The sequence below is a fragment of the Macrobrachium rosenbergii genome, chromosome 19 (assembly GCF_040412425.1).
Source record: "Macrobrachium rosenbergii isolate ZJJX-2024 chromosome 19, ASM4041242v1, whole genome shotgun sequence".
Classification (NCBI taxonomy): domain Eukaryota; kingdom Metazoa; phylum Arthropoda; class Malacostraca; order Decapoda; family Palaemonidae; genus Macrobrachium; species Macrobrachium rosenbergii.
In genome coordinates this window covers 21,377,517-21,391,178 of record NC_089759.1, presented here as the reverse complement: position 1 = coordinate 21,391,178, position 13,662 = coordinate 21,377,517, and the positions used below count along the sequence as shown (strand labels likewise).

Sequence of the window (13,662 nt, the reverse complement as noted above, 5' to 3'; positions counted from 1 at the left end):
AGAGAACATTTTTAGTTCTAAAAGTGTCGAAACTGTGTTGTGGCGAAATTTGTAATGATGGTAATCTCTTTTGCTTTCTAACAAATGGAAATTTTGCATTCATATTAACAACCTACACCACACCTTTTTTTTTTATCCATTTTTAACTAAAAATAATTTTGATCCAGAAAACAAGCTCGAGGGAATACCATAGCCATGTTATGTCTTCCAAACCGAGTTACGTTTAGTAGGCATCGTATGTAGCTAAAATAACGCTGATAATAAAGAATCAGTTCCAAGAATGAGAGAGAGAGAGAGAGAGAGAGAGAGAGAGAGAGAGAGAGAGAGAGAGAGAGAGAGAGAGAGATGAGATATATTTGTACAGAGGACTTGCAATCCCATCTCAAAATCGGTACGTAGACTATGTTGGAACGGAGCTTAGGCTGAGTTAAGCCTAATTCTGGTGTGACAGGCATCGAGGCTCAACAAGCCACTAAATTAAACACTTCATCATAAAATCCTCATTCTTAAGAAAGAGAGCTTTGAGTTGAAGGAAACTGCAGGTATATAAACTTCAGCAGTGATTGTTTAGATTTGGTCTTTTGATTGAAAAGGCATGGTCGTCCCATCAAATTTTCTTTGGTGTTTGTCAGAAAGTCTAAACATTAAAAAAAAAAGTGTTTAAAATTAGAAACTGACCTGGGAACGTAAGCGTAAATATCTAAGTTTATCTGGTATCTTTTCAATCTGATGTCATAGTCGACATGCTGACATATTTTTTTTTATTATAAATAAATTTGTTAATCAAATGAAGAGGCAGGTTGAGGCTTACAGCTCGGGAATTTCCCGAAATAATATTTAATAGTAATATCGACTCTCTCTCTCTCTCTTAAAACTAATACCAATTATTAACTCGGTTTTGCCGTACTAAAAAGTACAAATTTATGACTAAAATACATCGTCAGAATATCCAGTGATTCTCTAACTCTACGGTTACATAATTATGATTCCACTTCATTGACCTTGCGGCTGTAGCTGCCGATTACAATATAAAATCAGACTGATTATAAACGTATAAGAACTGTTTTGAAAGTGCCAGCGTCCCGTAATAACTGATTTGTGTAGAAATTAAAATCCCCGAAATCAAAAAGCACTGATGGTTATGAAAACGCATTGTAGATGGCGCCATTCACTTCACAAGGATCCCAAAGCAAAGTATTGAAGATTCGTAGTTCCATACTTCATTTTCCTTCGCCCTTGACTTCATAGTTGTAGATGACGGTGAAGAAAGAGTTGCACGTCATTTTGGTTCTGTAACTTCTGTATAGTGAGTGATTAATAAACTATTTTAGGTGGAGGTAAGGTTAGTGTGGTGTGAAATTGTGATCTGGAGTGTCGTTGGTTTTAAGTGTTTGATGAATTTTGCAGGTAATTTTTGTGTTCGGTCTTTAGTTACCAACTCGAGTCTTCTGCTTTGCACGGGTTTTGGTGAACCCTGGGATTTATGCCATTGATTTTTTTTTTGTCTGTGAATAGCTGAATTAAATTGAATTGGCCAATATGGAGGAATTAGAGCTGCTTAGTTTTCTATCAAAATTTAGCAGTATTTAATGATCGTATTTTATGGTGTTTTTTTTTATTGCCCAACACTCGAGGAGTGACACAAACTCAGGTCCGTTTTCAGGAGCGATCATCCAATAGTTATGCAGTTTGCTAGCTAATCTGTCAGGTGCGCTATTTTGGTGCTTGTTGGGTGGGTATCACTTTCTGCAGTAATTATCAGTTTTTTCGTAGTAATGGTGTGTAATATGTAACAACATAGCAGTCATATCTTGAACCGTCCTTGCAAGGCAGCCTCTAAGATTCCTTCGTTACTTTGGTTCAAGTGCATGAGTTTTTACTTTGCGCACTATGACTTTCAATATTTTAAGGTTGTTAAGCAGAGAAATTTGGCAGTGAACCAACTGAGTACCTCTAAAGATAATTGGAAGACCTATCCGAAAATGGGGTCCAGACTTCCAGTCAAAGTACTGTGGCTTTTTTCTGTATAGCTTCCAGTTTTAGATGCATCAGTCTTTATCGGACTTTGCTTTGATTTAAATATTGTTCAAAACTGATTTTCAGAATATGAAAACTGCTTTGAAAGTGATAATGTCGAATAAGAGATTTAAGTAAAGTGATAATGTCGAATAAGAGATTTAAGTAAAGCAGTGACTATGAAAAATTGTAGGTGGCGTCATTGTTCAAGGATACCAAAGCAAGAGTCAAAGATCCCTAGTGTCCTAGTTCATTTTCCTCCGTCTTTGATTCATGGTGTTAAGAGCAATGGAAGAAAGTAGGGTTATTTTAGTGCTGTGTAGCAAGTGTTAATAAACTTTGAAGCGGTCGTAAGGTAAGTTGGTTTGTGGGTTGGATGTGTGTTTTTTGTTGAAAGGTATTTTTTGAGTTCGGTTTTCTTATCAAACTTGTTTCAACAGTGCCCAGCTTTTGGTGAACTCAAAGGGGATTGATGCCACTGGCTTTTGAGTTTTGTTAAATTTTATATAATACCGAGACAGTATTTTTTGGTGTAACTTTTAAAGTGAATCGTTTAATGATAGAGGTATAAACTTAGTATTTGTGATGTTGAAACATTTAGTGAACGTATTGTTTTGTGCCCAATTCTTGAGTTGACATTGAAAGTCAGTTGTCTTAGCTGCTTCAAAGGATTGTGTTGTGCACTTGTACAGTTGCTTTCCTATCAATTCTATCATATGCATTATCTTAATCAATGCATCGTCTCAAGTTGCCCTGCATTCTCTATCAACTTGGTTCGAGTAAATTAATTATTGGTTTGGCGTACTATCACACTGATTTTAAGTTGAGAAATTAAAGATGAACCAAACTCAGAGCTCGATGGTAATGGTGTGCCTTTGCGAAAATAGGGTGCAACTGTTGTTTGAATACTGTTACTTGGCTTGATCTGCTGTCGTAGATTGTATTAGTACGGTAATTTATTGATGTAGAGGGGATTTTAGACTGTAGATTGTATTAGCATGGTAATTAATTGATTTAGAGGGGATTTTTTTTGTCTAAATGAGATAGTTCTAGTTCCATTAGGAAGTTCGTAAGTGATTTGATTTAAATGGTATTTGCACTACATTTTTTTTTTGTTGGCCCAAGAAAGAACAGGTAGGTTAGATTTTCATTTTCTGGAGATTCCTGGTTGCATTTTTAGGTCTTGGTTTGGATATTTGTAACCATAAACAAATGGTTTGCTTAATATTAAGTTATGGTGCCTTTGGCCAAAGAATTTCCAGTGTTGGTGTCTCCATTTAAATTTTGTTTTAAATTGATCAACCGAAAGGCATTTGGAGTTAGCCATCAAATGGCTGATAGACTTAAAAGTATAATTAACATTTAGTTGTCTGTAAACAGTTATCCATTGGTGAATTTTAAATTCAGTTCCATGGGTGAACCCCATAGGTGTATTACAGCGGAAAGATAGTTGTAGCCTAAGTGTATTTATTTAAACAATTTCATACAGTTGCCTTCATTACTGCGTAACTTGCTCTCTTGGAGTTGAGGTATGGTTGTGTAACACTCGAAGATTTCTTTTTTTTTTAGTACAAAGTAACTTGACTGAGTCATCTTCATATAAATCTTGGGAACTGTGGAGTTCGATGGATGAGTTCAAATTATTGTCTCAGTAAGGCTTATAATGCATATAATCCGGGGGTTATTACCCTTATGAGGTCAAATTCGAGACGGTTCGACCTCACCCACTGGAAAGGTTTCATTTGGAATGGAAAGCCTGAAGCAAGCCCAGGTACTATGGGTTCAGATTGCGCCATTTGAAAATTTTCAGTTGAGGATAAAAATGTCACATGAGTGCTACTTTTGGTATTTCACTTATGGACATTAATTGCTTTCAACATAAAATATAGGTTTTTCTGTTGTATTATGATGTGATTTGAATGATTTTGAGGTTTATTTCCATCGCAAATGAATACTTATCCTTCCCCGGCAAATGATATACTGTATACAAAATTAATAAAATTACGACTTGTCAGAATACTGTACCCCCTTCTCCATAGCTAATACGGCAAAACTGTAATCAGTAAACACAGTTTTGCCGTATTAGCTATGGAGAGGGGGGTGCAGTATTCTGACAAGTCGTAATTTTATTAATTTTGTATACAGTATATCATTTGCCGGGGAAGGATAAGTATTCAATTGCGATGGAAATAAACCTCAAAATCATGTAAATCACATCATAATACAACAGAAAAACCTATATTTTATGTTGAAAGCAATTAATGTCCATAAGTGAAAGAATACCCTACTTTTAGTTCTGGACCATTTTTGATGTAATTTGCTCAATGATTTCTACCAGAACTTAAATGAGCTGTTACTCAAAGTATAATCTGTACTCTTTAGTTTAGCGCGCAAATTCATACTGCGTTATTCCGAAATATTTACATTGTTTTAAAGTAATTTGACTGTAAAGGACGGTAAAATATTCTTTGTTAGCTCGGAAAGATACTTGGAGGTAAAATGTTGAGCTTGCTAACCTTAAGGTTGGACCTTTCACAATTCTAGATTACGATGCATATTTCTTGTTAAATTTGTAACTTCCAGGGGACGCATTTCTTAAGTTTGTAACTTCCGGGGGACATATTCAGTTTGTAACTTCCGGGGGACATATTCAGTTTGTAACTTCTAGGGGACATCTTAAGTTTATAACTTCACGGCCACATATTAAGTTTGTAACTTCCAGGAAACATATTTCTTAAGTTTGTAACTTCCAGGAAACATATTTCTTAAGTTTGTAACTTCTAGGGGACATATTTCTTAAGCTTGTAACTTCCAGGGGAGGGGACATATTTAAGTTTGTAACTTCTAGGGGACACATTTCTTAAGTTTGTAACTTCCAGGGGAGACAATTTTTGTTAAGCTCACTTCTAGGGGACACATTTCTTAAGTTTGAAACTTCGAGGCGACATATTTCTTGTAAAGTTTGTAACTTCCAGGGGACATATTTCTTGTTAAGTTTGTAACTTCTAGGGGACATATTTCTTGTTAAATTTGTAACTTCCCATGGGACATATTTTTTGTTAAGTTTGTAACTTCTAGGGGACATATTTCGTGTTGTTTGTAACTTCTAAGGGACATATTTCTTAAGTAAATTGTAACTTCTCGGGGGCATATTTCTCGTTTTGTTAACTTCTATGGGACATATTTCTTAAGTTTGTGACATCTAGGGGACATATTAAGTTTGTAGCTTCCATGGGACATATTTCCTGTTAAGTTTGTAACTTCCAGGGGACGACTTAAGTTTGTAACTTCCAGGGGACGACTTAAGTTTGTAACTTCCAGGGGACGACTTTAAGTTTGTAACTTCCAGGGGACGACTTTGTTTGTAACTTCCGGGGGAACTGCTCGTTCTCAAGATAGTTAATTGAGCACATGGGACAACATGCTCGAGATTTAAGTTCATTTAATTTCATTTTGTCCAAAACACCCAGATTTCAAGCAATTTTTCGATAACGAAGGATGGTCCAAATTGCTTAATGATCCTGTACATAACCAAAATTTTCCTCATTTTTATCTGCTTTTGTCTTGAAAGTGTTTAGAAGCTGGTGAAATGTATAACTTAAAGAAAGGAGTCTTGGTGAGTGAAATAGGAGAAGAAAGCGATGAAATTACTATTTTTTTTCGAAACGAGGGAGATTAAGCTTTAAGATTAAAATCTTACCTGGTAAAATAAAATAAAACTAGAAAAAATTGATTCAGCGTGACTTAATGTACTAAAAGTAAACGTTAAATAGTTTTATATATCATTCAAAGCTGCTGCAATACAAAAATCTGTCAATTGACATGTTTTGGGTATGCTTGCAGAAATATTTTAGTTTAAAAATTTTGGGGGGGTTAAAATCAGTCTACCTTAAAGATAAATCTATCAGTAGTGTGTCCAGATCGACCTAGGTCACCGCCCAAGCTTTTGTAGGGACTAACACAACCTTTTGGAATAGTTTGAAGACTAGGCCTGCCCTGGATCTACGAACATGTTCGTTCTTTCGAGTTTAGTAAAATGGCACCAGGTAGCATGGAATTCGTAAAATGTATGGCTGCTGTCGAGAGGTTAAACGCCCGAACAAAAGCATTAATTTCAAGTTCAGGTGATTTAACACACTTCAAAGATTTTCTCACTAGAGTTTTCACTACTACTGGGGAATAAGCAGTTTAACGGGTCATATTCACTATCACAGGTTATTCCATTGGACTTATTCACCATCGCGAGGGGTTCCATGGACCCTTGTGAAAATTTGGGAATGACAGTATATCGTTCACACAGGACAATCGACGTTTTATTACTGTAGGTGTTTTTCTCCAATTCATTGCCCATGCTTCGAAGGGTCCAAGTTGTCGAAACAAATCGGTTAAAAAAAAGATATTGCTTCTCCAAAAAGATCCCATGAATACAAATAAGTCACTTGAATTTTGCCTCAATCGTATGCCCAGGTCGACCCGAGTCACGGCCTAGGCTTATGAGACTTGAAGAAAACAGTTGGATCCACAACATTAATTCTTTGGAAGTTAACTGGTTAAATGCATCAAAATATATGGAACCTGCAGATTATATTGCTAATGTTGATTTTAACGACATAGCAAAACAATATAAGTTTCAAATTCTTGAATTTTCAATGTAAAAGACTTTCCAACAATGTACCAGGATGGTTTATTGGGATTTCATAGGTCCATTCACCACTGCTGAGGGCTTTCTCTGATCGTTTCTACCACTAACTGGGGGGATTTCATGGGTTATTTTCGTTACCAATATGGGATTCCACGGGTGGTCGTGAAATTTTTCGATTAATACTGTACAAAGGATGGTTCAACAGTCCCCACAGGACGACTTACATTCTAATAGGGACGTTTTTCTCCATGAGATAGCTCGTTCTTCGAAGGGTCTATGTATTCGACGTTAATTTTTAAATACTGCTTCTCCGAAAAGGTCACAAGGTACTAAGAATGAGTCACTTTGATATAGCCTCATACACCAGCGTTGATAAGTCAAAATTACTATGGTTTATCTTAGTTGCCGTTTTCTCTAAGAGAACTGTAAAGCTAACTTGGGTGACTAAAATAAAATCCTCCCTCCCTCTCGACCTAATCTTAGGTCGCCACGATATTTAATTTGGCGGATTTAGAATGATATATGTTTAGAATTTTTTTCAGGTTTTTTCTCCCTTAAGCAATTCTGCTCTCTTTTCAAACTTCACTTGGCAAAACTCCTGAAGCAGTCTTGAAATTTTGGCAATGCTGGGATGGCAGAATACTACTTACAATGAGAAATTTTTAAAATATCTTAACGAGACGTAGTTTTTGAAAATTTAGAATAGTTTTGTTGGCTTGGTACATAAAGTATTAATGAATCAATTCTCGCTATAGAATATATATGCTACATTCTTTGATTATATTTTGCCTAAATAACATAAAATCAAGACTTTTTCGTAAACTAAAATATCAGTTAGTGCGTGTTTTCTTTTTTATATAGTCACTGTCACTGGATGCCCTTAGCGATGAATTAAGAGTATGTATTAGGAGTAGGGAGTAATTTCTCTAACAAATGCTGTTGCTGCTGCTGTAACTTACACTAGTGTTGCTGCTATTCCTGTAGCTGCTGCTATTTTACCACAGTCGGTACTAGCAGCCACATATTCCTGTAGTGTTATCCTTTTCCTACTTGGGTTGACATCAGTTACTACAACAGCTACTGTTACTTGGACTGACATCAATTTCTGTCACTACTGCTACTTAGATTGACATCAGTTACTACTACTGTTACTGCTACTTGGATTGACATAAATTACTATTACTGCTACTTGGATTGACAACTACTACTATTATTGCTACTTGGATTGACATCAACTACTACTACTACTACTACTACTACTACTACTACTACTACTACTACTTCTTAATATAACATCCCAACTTTGTTCTAAATGCTTTAGTTTTATAAGAAATATTTTTCTCTCTGCTGCTGTTTTCCAGTCTTAATAATAGTTTCGTTCAAATACTCTGGCTGGTTTCGGACGCAAAATTACAATAGTCCTAAATTACAAAGAACTTTTGGTGATGTCAAATCTTACGTATAACTGCCACTTTAGGAAGATTATATAGTATTTGTGTGTACTGTAGATGCCTTCATACGTGCATTTCGATATTTTGGAAGTCCTGAAGTATTTTTAAGTATCTCAATATCCACACACACTGGATAAATAAATAAAAGTCATAATAAGCCTTTATTAGCTTACCCTACTCCGACAATATTGACCATATAAACACAGAGGAATTTTAGCAGTTGATGCCTGTTGAGATATTAAGGGCTTTGTTCTTCTTTTTCCCAGGACCGGATTGAGTCATCATGATGTCAAACCAGGGATATTCTACTAAGGACCAACAGAACTGAACGACCCTTGAAATAAGCTGCATACACTCCCAGAGGCGGTTCTTGGAATACAATGTAAATAGTTTTTATTTTTTAAGAAAAGATTTTGCATCTGCTTACTCTGGAGTCACAATTCACTGAAACGTCTTAGAATGTTTAAATTGGCTTATTGCTGATTGTCGAAAAGATAACTTTAGAATAAGTCTCTATAATTCAGGAAATTGTTCTTGATAGCCGCTTTCTTGTTTTCCATGAAAAAAATTGACTGATTGGCTTGGTGGCAAAGATTGTTCTTGCAGTGTTCAATCTCACGTAAATGAAAAAGCTGGAGTTATCACTTAATATGCATAACACAGTGAAGGAGTGTCTTGTCTCCTGATCAGTTTTTAATATTAACTCATTATATATACCAAATATAATCACATGTAGGCTACCGTGTGGAACTTAGGAATTATGATTTTTTAGACTCGCTTTTACTTTTTTCCCATAAATTTGTAATCTTTTAGATGAGTTCAATTAGTTATAATTTTCCGACGAACAGAAATCGATGTGACTTAAGTAAATTTCAAAATAAGGGAACTGCATTTTTCTCTAATAGCTCGTTCATGACAGTATCAGTTATTCTGCTCTCTTCTTAATTTGCCTGATGATGATGTTCATTGCCAATTGAAGTTACTGTTCTTATTTTTTAGAAGGAATTCCTGCATAAGTCATTGCTAATCACTGTTTAAGATTCCTGAAGAAGTTTTGAGTTATTTCAAGCAGAAATTGAAAATCCTCCTATCTTCTGATGCACAATGAAATAAATATGAAAAATATGAAACGTCACATATAATAGGATGATTTAATCTGCCTCTATTTTTAAGACGGAAATATCGACAGGTTGTGTCAGATTAGACCATTCGGTCTAATCTAGCAACTCAAATTTCTCATGACATACTACGACTATCTTGGTTGGAACCAGTTATCATGAGCAGATAATAATTAATGTATTTTGTATTTGGGGTACAAAATGCTATGATTATTCCTCTGAGGTTACATTTATAAATGTGGTTTATCTTGTACTACATTGGCTTTGTTTAATGGACAATAGTTTGTTTAGGACATAGCTTGGAACCATAATAGGAAACAGGTTTCTTCTCATGACTTTTTTCTCATTGAATTATTCAGTGACTCAGATTAACGCTGGTTTGGAAGGTCTGATAAGCATCCATCATACTTTCTTGATGTAGATCACACATGCTTTTGCAATACTTGATTGCCAGTCTGTGGTTTGTTGCGTATTTTCTCTTTTGAGTTATAAAAGGTGTTTGTATTTTGAAGCCCGTTTAAAAGGATGATGTAGAACAGAACTCTATAGGACCTCTATCATTATCCCACTGAAGAACACTGGTTTCCACTGCTGTCGTGTCACTAGTAAAACGACGTCCTGATCGAACTTGTAATGAGAGGCCTGTGTTTCGACCTCTAGACATAAGTAAACGTTACTGGCAACTTTTCTTCTGCTTAATAGCACTCATTGGCATTCTTAGTGGATGTACATAACACACTCAAGACTCTCAAGGTAACACAGTAGAAGTAGCTCTTCACAGTTGGTTTTTTTAAAGTCAAATGAGTGAATGAATATAGAATTTAGGCAAAAGGCCTAGTGCTGGGACCTATGAGGTCATTCAGCGTTGAAAGGGAAATTGAGACTAGAAAGGTTTGATAGGTGCAGCAGGAGGAAAACCTCGCAGTTGCACTATGAAACAAATGTTAGGAGAAGGTGGACAGCATGATGGAAGAAAGAATATGAATGGAGGTACAGTAAAAGGAATGAAAGGGGTTGCAGCTAGGGGACGAAGGAACGCCGCAAAGAACCTTAAGTAATGCCTACAATGCACTAACCCCATGCGGGGATTCTGAAGGTTAACACTTTCTGAATATTTCTGAGTCTCCAAAGAGATTTTCCTTCTCTCACAATTTATCATTGTCATGAGGGCTAGTGTTTTTGGCTTTGTTACCTTTCTCTATTAACACAGGAAGTGGAAGTCCACGTTAGTTACATGGGTTATTGTCAGATTTTTTTGTGGCACTGAAACGCCATCTTGACTTCACTGTCACCTGCAATGGATGCTATTTCAAAATAACCGAGATTAATTAACTTTTTTTATTGCCCCATAGTCTTAACAAAGAGGTTCTTAAGCATTTCAGTAGTTTATTTAATACTGTCAAAATCCCTTGAGCTGGCCATAACAGTATTTTATTTCCTGGTAATCACATCAAATTTCAAATACCAAATTATAAACTGAACTGCAGTTACTTATAAGAGCTAGATTTAGACCTTGCCACCAGGTGAAATAGTCTACAATATTGGGCTTATCACATTTCCCAGCAAAAATTCTGTAACAACTGCAGGAACACACGAGGGCAACCTTTGTTAATCTTCCGGAACCATGATGTCCTAAAAATATAACCTATACTAAGTATCAGAAGACAGCATATCAGAAGTTGTTGTTGAAAAGTATATCTTAGATTTGTAGGTTTGTATATAAAGGTCTTTGGTTTCCTGCCTAGGATCTAGTTTTGATGTCAAGCCAAAAGTTCTTATCCTCCCTACAAGTCGTGTTTCAGTCCTTTTTTCAAGGAGTGCTGTGTTAATGATCCAGGTTCTTATGACACAGAATAAGCCTCACTACTTACTTTTCAAGGTGTGTTGTTCTATGTGGCTTTACCTGATGTTAGAATAGAGCCTTGGTTTTCTAGTCTTCGCTCAGTAAATCTGACAAAAATTCCATTGGTTTTTAAATACCTCTATACAAACTTCCCTTATTATGAATTTATAGAATTTGATAATCATTAAATCTCATTTCTTGAAGTCCTTTCTTAACTTGACAGAATGTTGGAAAACCTTTGGGTTTCAGTATAATGCAGATCTTGTTTGCAACAGGTGCAATAGCTTCTGTAATATTTACAAGCATTGTGTGCGTGAGTGAGAGACAAATATACATTGGGTCATTTCTGTTACCACCCACAAATGGCTTTAAGCGCCACAATAATTTCATCTTTCACCCATTTTTGGAATATTAGTTTCTGCATTCATCGTTTAATAAAATCTTTGCCTTGCAGTTGTCCTCCTCTTTGGCACAAATCCAGTGAAATTAGCGAAAGCTGTTGTTCCTTTAACAATTACCGTTTTTGTGAGTTTTTCATAACATTAAAAACAATAATCTCTTCTGTTAATCCCCTCCAAACTCTTAGTTTGCAAGTCTTTACCTCATCTTTGCTGTTGGGCAAGGTGTTCTATACTGAAATTGTCTTGCACTTCAAACAGTTTATGCTGGAATACACTTATTCCCTTGCTTTTCAGTCACATGGCAGGTAATAAATTTCTTTATTACCAGCCAGGCCTTGTGTAGAAAACTAGCAGATAATTACATTTTTCCTCTTAGGATTATTGAATTTTATTCTTTGTACTGTCACCTTTTTTTTTCCCTTTAGTCTACATCCTCAAAATATGAAAAATGCTACCTTTATTTGCAGACCAGTTTTTCATGCTCTAGTCATTTGTGCAGTTGCTTAGTAAAGGTACATACTGTACAACCAACATGCTGCTGGTTTACGTTTACTCCCAAGAATTATTTTTGAATGAGAATGGAGCAAACCTTTTGCAGCATACCAATGCAACATCTGAAGTTGCTTGTTTAAATTGGGCGAGTTTTTTCTGCATAATACTCATCGTTGTTCCAGGGTTATGGAAGGAGTTAAGAGGACTAGGATATTGAATTTAGGCTAAAGGCCAAGCTCTGGAACTTATAAGGTCATTAAATGCTGAAACGGAAATTGACAGGAAGGAGGTTTGAAAGGTGTAACAGGAGGAAAACCTCGCAGTTGCACTATGAATCAATTGTTGGGGTGGACAGTAAGATGGAAGAAATGTTATATGAATGGAGGTACAGCATTGAAAAGGGTTGCAGCTAGGGGATGAAGGGATGTTGCAAAGAACCCTTAGTAATGCCAACAGTAAGGTACTTGGAGTTATCAACCTTATGGTAAGGTGGTAAGGTGATTATTGATACTGCTGTGATTTTATCTATACATCAAATTAGAGGTTGAATAATCAACGTGTAAGGTACTTTTAACTAAATCATATCAACAGCATTGAACATTCTTAAGTACTATTACGTCAAGATTTGACTATTGTAGCTATTAGTTTAGTTGGTTTAATAAACTTAGTAACATACTATTTCAATTTCCAGATCCATGTGGCATGACCATCTACGACCCAGAATACACGAGGGAGTATAGACCATGTGGCATGGCAAGGAAGAGTAGGAAAGAGGACAACTTTGTGAAATTTAGTTTGTCAAACAAGCACTGGGGCACCTTTGGCCCTACAAAGTGGAAGGCTCTGGAAAGAGGTGGGGTTGGAGTTGTTGAACAGCAAGATCGAGATCCAGGAGATATTAGATGTACTACAGGGTTCTAAAGGTGGAAACTGGCAATTCAGACAATAATTGGACACTAGGATTGAAGAAAGGATGTAGGAATGGAGGGAAAAGTAAAAGGTTTAGTAGTGCGTGTAGCTAGGGTCAAAGAGATGCTGCAAATACAGTAGTGTTTTTAGCCTGTAGTGTGAGGTGCCTGTAGCGGGGTCGGTATAGTACCATAGGCATCTTACCCGAGTGTATTTGCAGCATACTTTTGGGGCCAAGCTGAATTGCTTTTCAACCTTGTACTTTTTACCTCCCGTCCTACTTCCTTTAATATCCAGCCTCCATAGTTTTAAAATGTCTGAAAAGAAATGTGGTTTCTCCCAGGTTCACCCTCAGCTTTTCAACCTTGTACTTTTTACCTTCCGTCCTACTTCCTTTAATATCCAGCCTCCGTACTTTTTACCTTCCGTCCTACTTCCTTTAATATCCAGCCTCCATAGTTTTAAAATGTCTGAAAAGAAATGTGGTTTCTCCCAGGTTCACCCTCAGTCTCAAATTTTTAGACCCTTTACCCCATTGCTCCAATTTTTTTTATTCCTTCATATATAGTTTAAAATTCTTTCAGCAGGTGTGATCTCATTTTTTTCTATTTGCAAATTTAGGAAAAATATTGTCTACAAATAATACAAAATATTGGAAACTTTATTTCAATCATATTATACAAATGTTAGAATCTCTAGTCTTTTTAGTCCATTAGAAGCATTCTAAAAGTAAAATGAAATTACCTTACTTTTTTCTGTTATTTTCCTGGAAATATATTCTTGACACGGT

General features: G+C 36.0%; 1 long non-coding RNA gene across 2 annotated transcripts; it reads left to right on the top strand.

Moving 5' to 3' along the window:
- The first annotated feature begins 1,249 nt into the window (after nucleotides 1–1,249).
- LOC136848717 (uncharacterized) lies at nucleotides 1,250–13,620 on the top strand. 2 transcript variants are annotated; one of them, XR_010856101.1, is made up of 3 exons: nucleotides 1,250–1,337; nucleotides 8,376–8,491; nucleotides 12,655–13,620. It is a non-coding gene; the product is annotated as an uncharacterized lncRNA (long non-coding RNA). The 2 variants fall into 2 exon arrangements; XR_010856100.1 differs by having other exon boundaries at nucleotides 1,250–1,342.
- Nucleotides 13,621–13,662: the final 42 nt, after the last annotated feature.